Consider the following 6,778-nt stretch of genomic DNA (forward strand, 5'->3'; position numbering starts at 1 on the left):
TGAGCCTCTGCATTTCTTTTTTATTTTTTAAGTTTATTTATTTTGAGAGAGACAGAGACACCATGAGCGGGAAAGGCAGAGAGAGGGAGAGAGAGAATCCCAAGCAGGCTCCGCACGTCAGCACACAGCCCGATGCGGGGCTTGAACTCACGAAACTGTGAGATCACGACCTGAGCTGAAACCAAGAGTCGGACGCTCAACCGACTGCGCCCCCAGGCGCCCCTGAGCCTCTGCGTTTCTAACCAGTTCCCAGGTGGTGCCCAGTGGGCCACGTGCTTGAGAAGCAAGATGGTCAGCGACTTCCTGGTGATCTTACTTCTCTGGATCCTGGGCTCTGGGAGCCCCCCGGTTTGGGTCTCGCATTCCAGCTGCGTCCAGACCCGGGAGAGCAAAGTGGTCCAGGGCTCAATGGGGGCAAATAAAATGTGCATTTCCCAAAATCAATTGCTAAAATAGACTGAGCTGCCTTTCTGGGAGGCGTTGGGGGTGGGGAGTCTGCGTGTGGGCGGCTGGTTCACAGACCTTTTTCCTTTGAGATTTATGTTCATTTCGTGCTGTAGCTTCTTCGGAACATACTTTGGTTTATTGCACTAACTTACCTCATTATGGGTGGCACACAATTAAAGATAATGAGTTAATAGTTGAAAGAAATATACTTCAGGAGGGAGAAGGAGAAATCTGACGTTTCCAGATCATTTATTTGCCGAACGACTTCTTGCTTGCGGCTTCTACCAAGAAGACGGGTGTGTGTGTGTGTGTGTGTGTGTGTGTGTGTGTGTGTGTATGTGTGTGTGTGTGTGATTCTTGGCTTATTTTTCTGGGCTCCAGTTTTAGGAGCAAATGGTCCTCGCCAGCTGGAAGTGGCATCTGCTTGGAACCAAGCGGGATGAAAAGTTAACGATTCTGGAAACATTCTGGGGCAGCAGCTTCTCACACACCTGTTGGCACGGCTGGCTTCTCACACACACACCTGTTGGCACAGCTGGCTTCTGGTTACACTTTGTGATGGAGCAGTAGTAAAAGCTTCCTCGAACTAGAAACCCAGTCCAACATCATAGTCTGATGCCCGCCTCTGAATTTACTCTCTGCACATACGAAGTGCCGGCTTTGTCTCACCTTGGTGGACGTGTGTGGCTTCCCGGCGTGGCTGAGCCAACGTGGTCAGGAAAGGCAGAGGCACCCAGTTGGACAGGGAGGGTGGAGAGGCAAGGAGGGGGGTCCCTGCAGGCTTGGTCCAGGTGCCAGAGTCGCCGGCTGGGCGGGGGAGGAGGCGTAGCCTTGCCGGGATCCCGGGGCTCAGCCAGGCAGCATCGGCCACTCTCCCCACAGCGCTGCTTCCCTCCCAGACCCCGTGGCCCCATTTCCCCTCTGCCGGCCCCGCCCAAGCCCAGATCTCCGTCCCTTTTCCCCCTTCCTCACTGGGGAGACTGTTCACGTCCTTGGCAGGAAGTGGGCGGAGCCTGAAGCACTGGCTGTGATGGACGTCCCAAGACCCAAGTCCTGGGCAGGCCTGTCCCTGCACGAGCACCTCCTCGCTAAAGCTGATCTGTCCCCACAGAGCAGTGATCTCGCCCGCTGTCAGCGGTGGGCTGAAACCGGCTCACACCCACTCACGAGAGTTGATTCCTACATTTTCTGGCATTTTCTAAACGGGGTATTAAAACACAGGCGGCCCAGGAGCAGTCATGGTGGGAACATGAGCATCATGGGGCCCGGCAGACACCACACGCACTCCAGATCGGGCCACCACTGCCCACTGCTTGGAAGGCCCTTCCAGAACAGAGGACAGAAGGCTGTGACCCGGTCAGCCTGCTGCTGGCCTGCAGCTGAGGCCACACAAGGATCGTGTGGAAGGTCACAACGGGCGAGGGACAGAATGGGGGCACAAGCTCGGGCTTCTTGCAAGTCCACAAATCCGTGGGCCCGCAGGCATGGTGGGGGTGACAAGACTCCTCTCTCGTAGCATCTGCTACGCTGGGATCGTGCCCCGCACCCAAGGGCTCGGCGGGCTCTTGCTGTTCTTGGCACTTCCAAGATCTAGAGTTCGGGTGGAGGGCTGGGTCAGATGGACTGGAATCCACGAATCGAGCTCTGCTGGTGTTGGGACGCAGCCACGGTGGCGCGGCGGCCCCTTCCCACCCTCGCCGGTGCTGTTCTTGGTGGCCCTGCACAGCGTCCCCACCCAGGCTCACGTCTTCACCTCCACGCTTCCGAAAGCCTGGCTCGTGCCTGCACCTCCTCTGTCTTCATTTCATGGAACCCTGCCCTTCGGAGCATCAGAAGCTGCTCGACTCAAGATACAGACATATTTTGGGGCGCCTGGGGTCTTAGTCGATTAAGTGTCGGAATTCAGCTCAGGTCATGATCTCACAGTTTGTGAGTCTGAGCCCCGTGTCGAGCTCTGTGCTGACCGCTCAGAGCCTGGAGCTGCTTCCGATTCTGTGTCTCCCTCTCTCTCTGCCCCTCCCCTGCTCACGCTCTGTCTCTCTCTCTCTCAAAAGTAAATAAACACTAAAAAAAGATACAGACATATTTTTTCCTGACTTTTGTCTCCATAATAGTGTGTATGCTCAGCAAGGGTGTGAAATAGTTATCCCAGGCCCCCCGCGCCCCCACCGCTGCTGTCATGTGTGTGCCCCGGGGTCTTGACACACCACCTGTGACCAGGCTCTCGGCACCTCCATCAAGGGGACACATCAGGGGTTTTCAACGGGGGCCGATTTTGCTCCCGGGGGCATATATGGCGGGATCCGGAGACATTTTTGGTTAGTGTAACTGTTGGGGGCGTGGGTGCTCCTGGCATCTCGCTGGGTCGTGGCGGGGGGGGGGCCNGGTGGCGGGGGTGCTGCTAACACCCCTGACGCACAGGACAGCCCCCCGCACTGGAGTTATTGTCCCCAGAAGGCAGCAGCGCTGAGGTGTCGGAACCCTGGACACGCAGCTCTGCAGGTGAGTCGCGATCGCAGGGCCTCCGTGGTCACGTCGTGGATCAGCGCAGGGAGGTGTCACTTCACGGCTTCGGATCTCCCCGCGAAGGAACACGGTGCACCTGCCCAACCCGTGGGCCTTCCTCCGTGCTGCCCGGTGGCACGTTCACGTCCTTAGGTGTTCCCGTGAGTGCGTCCCTGGGGCTTTCACGCTCTGTTGTCGCTGCCGCTTCCGTCACCACATCTCCTGACGATGTTGGTGCACATGACATCTACCAACGCCTGGGCTTTATCTGTGAGCTCAGGCCCTTCCTGAGATCTCTTCCTGTGGCATTAGGATTTCGGTTGATTTTCTTGGGGTTCCAGGTCTGTGGCCCTGGCATCTGCAAATATAGACGCCTTGCCTTCGTGTGCGGGCTGGAGGCAGGGGGCTCCGGGCGGGTGGCGAGCGGAGCCTTTGCCGCTCCCCTCCATCCACCATGACTCCTTGCACCGACCTGGGGCTCTGAAGGAGGCAGTGAGGACCGTGAGCCCCTGAGACCGGGTGACCAAGTGGCTGGGAGTCAGAGTGGAGAAGACGGCTCCCAGCAGCCTGGCTCTGCAGAGGGAACACTGTTCCTGGCCTCCCTCCGATGGGCAGGCTGGCAGAAGGAGCAGGGGCCTCTCGAGCGGGGGCTGGGAAGGGCTGTGGGCTCTGCGAGGAAGCTTGGGGGCCGTGTCACACAGACTCCTTCCTGAGCACCCGCAAGCCCCCCCGGGGGTCCCGGGGTACGTGGGGGGGAGGCAAGGGCTCAGGGAGCACGCAGCCAGGCTCTTCCCCGAGGCCGGGAGCGGGGGGCCATGCGGGTGACCCGTGTTCTTGCCTTTCCCCCACACACTGACCTAACCCGCCCACAAGGAGTCAGACTCTTACGTTTAATGCTGAAAAATAAGTACAAAAGGAAAAAAACAAAGGTCAGGAGAGGCGGTGCCTGGAGGTGGGTGTTCAACAGGCTCAGGTGATGGTGCGTTTACCACACGCTCTGTGCCGAGCTGTGCGATGCGTGGCCTGTGCCCAGCTGTTCAGAGGCTTGTATTTTTTGATGTTTATACCGATATTGTTTATGCACTGCCTTGTCCTAGGGCTGCGGTGACAAAGTGCCACACACTAGGTCTCATGGGGACACCGGCCAGATTGCATCAGGGCCACCCTGGTGACTTTGCTTTACCTTAATCACCTCTTTAAAGACCCGACCTCCAAATAAGGCTACCTTTTGGGGTGCTGGGGCGAGGTCGTCACCTTATGAATTTGGGGGGCACACAATCTAGTCTGTAAAATTCACCAACATGACTTGCATCTAAAAGAAAAAGAATCTCAGATTTGGTTCTAAAGTAAGAGTGGTTCCAGGGGGAAATCACAATGGCTGTTTCTTCCCAGATAACACGGGGTGAGGGGGGGATTGACAGGGGATGTTGGCCCCAGACCTGTCACCACACACGTGTCTCTCGGAGGCACCAGATGTCCCAACAGACCAGGCTCAGGCTCCTGGGTCCTTTGCTGCCTGGCTGGAGTCTAACCCCCCCACCCCCGACCCCCCAGCAACGCCAGCTTCCATCTTCCAAAACATTGAGGCAGAGGGAGGCTTCGGTCACTGTGCATAAATTAACATCTGCCACATCGCGGGGGCGGCAGATGCGTGGGGGGCTCTTTCAGGGTGTGTTTTCCCAGCCCACAGCTGAGGAGACCAGATGATGTGGGAGGGCAGTGGGGGTCCATGGTGACAGGGTGCGCATTTCCAGAGGACGTCAGCAGGTGTCGGTCTAGGCTCACAAACGCGCAGGTGGGGACAGACCCTCAGAGTGCTTTGGGGATCTTTCTGGGGTTTCTGGGCTTGGAGCTCGAAGAATTGAAAACTTGCACTAATGATAAACTTTCATTCCCGCCCTTCTGCAGGAAGGGCTCGTTCTGGAAGCCAAAAGATGACAGAACTGGGCTTTCCTGCGATTGTGTCAGAATGAGGGGCTAGTGAACCAGAATTCTAGAATCAGAATTCTAGAATAGAAAGAAAATGGCATTTCTCGCAACTTTTGTTGAAGGCTTTTTTTAAAATGTATGTTTATTTTTGAGGGAGAGCGTGAGCAGGGGAGGGGCAGAGAGAGAGGGAGACACAGAATCGGAAGCAGCTCCAGGCTCCCAGCTGTCAGCACAGAGCCCGACGACGTGGAGTTTGAACCCACAAACTGTGAGATCATGACCTGAGCCGAAGTCCAGCGCTTAACCGACTGAGTCACCCAGGCGCCCCACATTTCTTGCACTTTTGACCTTGAATCTGAGATTCAAACCCATCCCCCCCATCCCTTGCCCACCCCTGCCAGCCGGCCAGCAAAAAAGAAGGTCCTTACCTGCCCCTCATAACCCAGGGGCTTGTGACCTAGAAGCCTCTCCCCCGAAAGGGTAAATCCAGACACCTAGGGACTGTCCCAAAGAAGGGGCCGCTATTTAAGTTCTGTTTGCTTGACTTGTAAGGTTTTTAATCATTATCATGATTAGTAGTGTGCGGGTGGCCCCAGGGGATATCTGGGAGAGAAAACAAGGAAATGCTTCTTCCCAGCCACGTACTTGCTGCGGAGAAAGAGGTGGCTGGCGGGGTGCCCTATGGACCGTAGGAGGTGCTGCGCCCCCCACCCCAGGGCACCCATTGGCTCTCTGGTCAGTTCCTGCAGGGGTGCGTGCAGGCTTGTTTCCCAGGACTGTGTTGTGCTGTCCACCAGGCCGGCGAGCGGGGCCCCTCTGCTCTCTGCTCTGTGTCAGCTTTAGACTTCTCTGCTTGGAGACAGAAAAATGACTTCAGGAGTAAAACAAGGGACGAACACTTTTATCTTCCTCTCTGGAGGCACAGGGCGACTCCACAGCCTGGGTGTGTTCCTTGTGACGTGGCCGCTTCCGGGAACAGGTGGGCACTTCCCTGAGGCACGGGTCAGCCACGGTCCCACGTCGCGACAGTGAGATGTCAGAACGGGAGCGCGCCGGAAGAGCAGGAAGGCCAGTCGGGCTCGCGCGCCGTGGGGGCGGGGTTTGTTTGGTGCACCGAATGCGTTGGCGGTGGGGTCCGGGGTGACCAGTGGACGGTGGGGGAGACAGTCCCATCAGCCACCTGGACCACCCGCTTCAGAGCCGGGGCACCCCTGGATTTGCAGCATCCTGGAAGGGGTCACTGCGCCGGTGGGCATCTCCTGTGAGTCAGGGCAGGACGCGCTCCCCCCCGCTGGCAAAGCATCTCCCCCCGCACCTGACCACAAGGGAGAAAAGGAGAAGCTGGGGCAGGCCTGCACGGAGGGAGGTGACTCCCGTCCTCATCCTGGGGACCCTGTACAAGCGCCCAACGTGCAGGGTGTGGGGGATGACGATTGTCCCCAAAGACACCCCCATCCCGAGCCCAGACCTGCGACTGTGTTCCTCACGGGGCAAAAGGGACCGTGCAGATGGGGTGAGTGAGATCTGGAGGCGGGAGGCCACCCTAGGCTGTCGGGCGGACCCTCTGTAATCGCTAGAGACCTTACCAACGGGCCGGGGGCCTGAGCCAGACGGCCACGTGGCGGTGGGAGTGGAGGGCAGGGAGAGACCTGAAGACCCGGAGTGTGTGGATGGAGGCGGGGAGGCAGGGGTCTCTGCGGCTGGGAAAGGCCGGGACCCCCGGAGCCCGCTGACCTGTCTCAGAAGCCCTGACCGCCCGAGCTGATTGGTGTGTGCGTGCCTCAACACTCGTGTTCCCCCGACTGCCGCTCCGTGGCGACGGGTTACAGCGGCAACAGGAAACCAGCACCCAGGGAGTGGACGTCGAGGTGCAGGTCCCCGATTTCCAGCTGGTGGC

Source organism: Crocuta crocuta, unplaced genomic scaffold (assembly GCF_008692635.1).
Source record: "Crocuta crocuta isolate KB4526 unplaced genomic scaffold, BGI_CrCroc_1.0 scaffold675, whole genome shotgun sequence".
In the NCBI taxonomy this organism is placed as follows: Eukaryota; Metazoa; Chordata; class Mammalia; order Carnivora; family Hyaenidae; genus Crocuta; species Crocuta crocuta.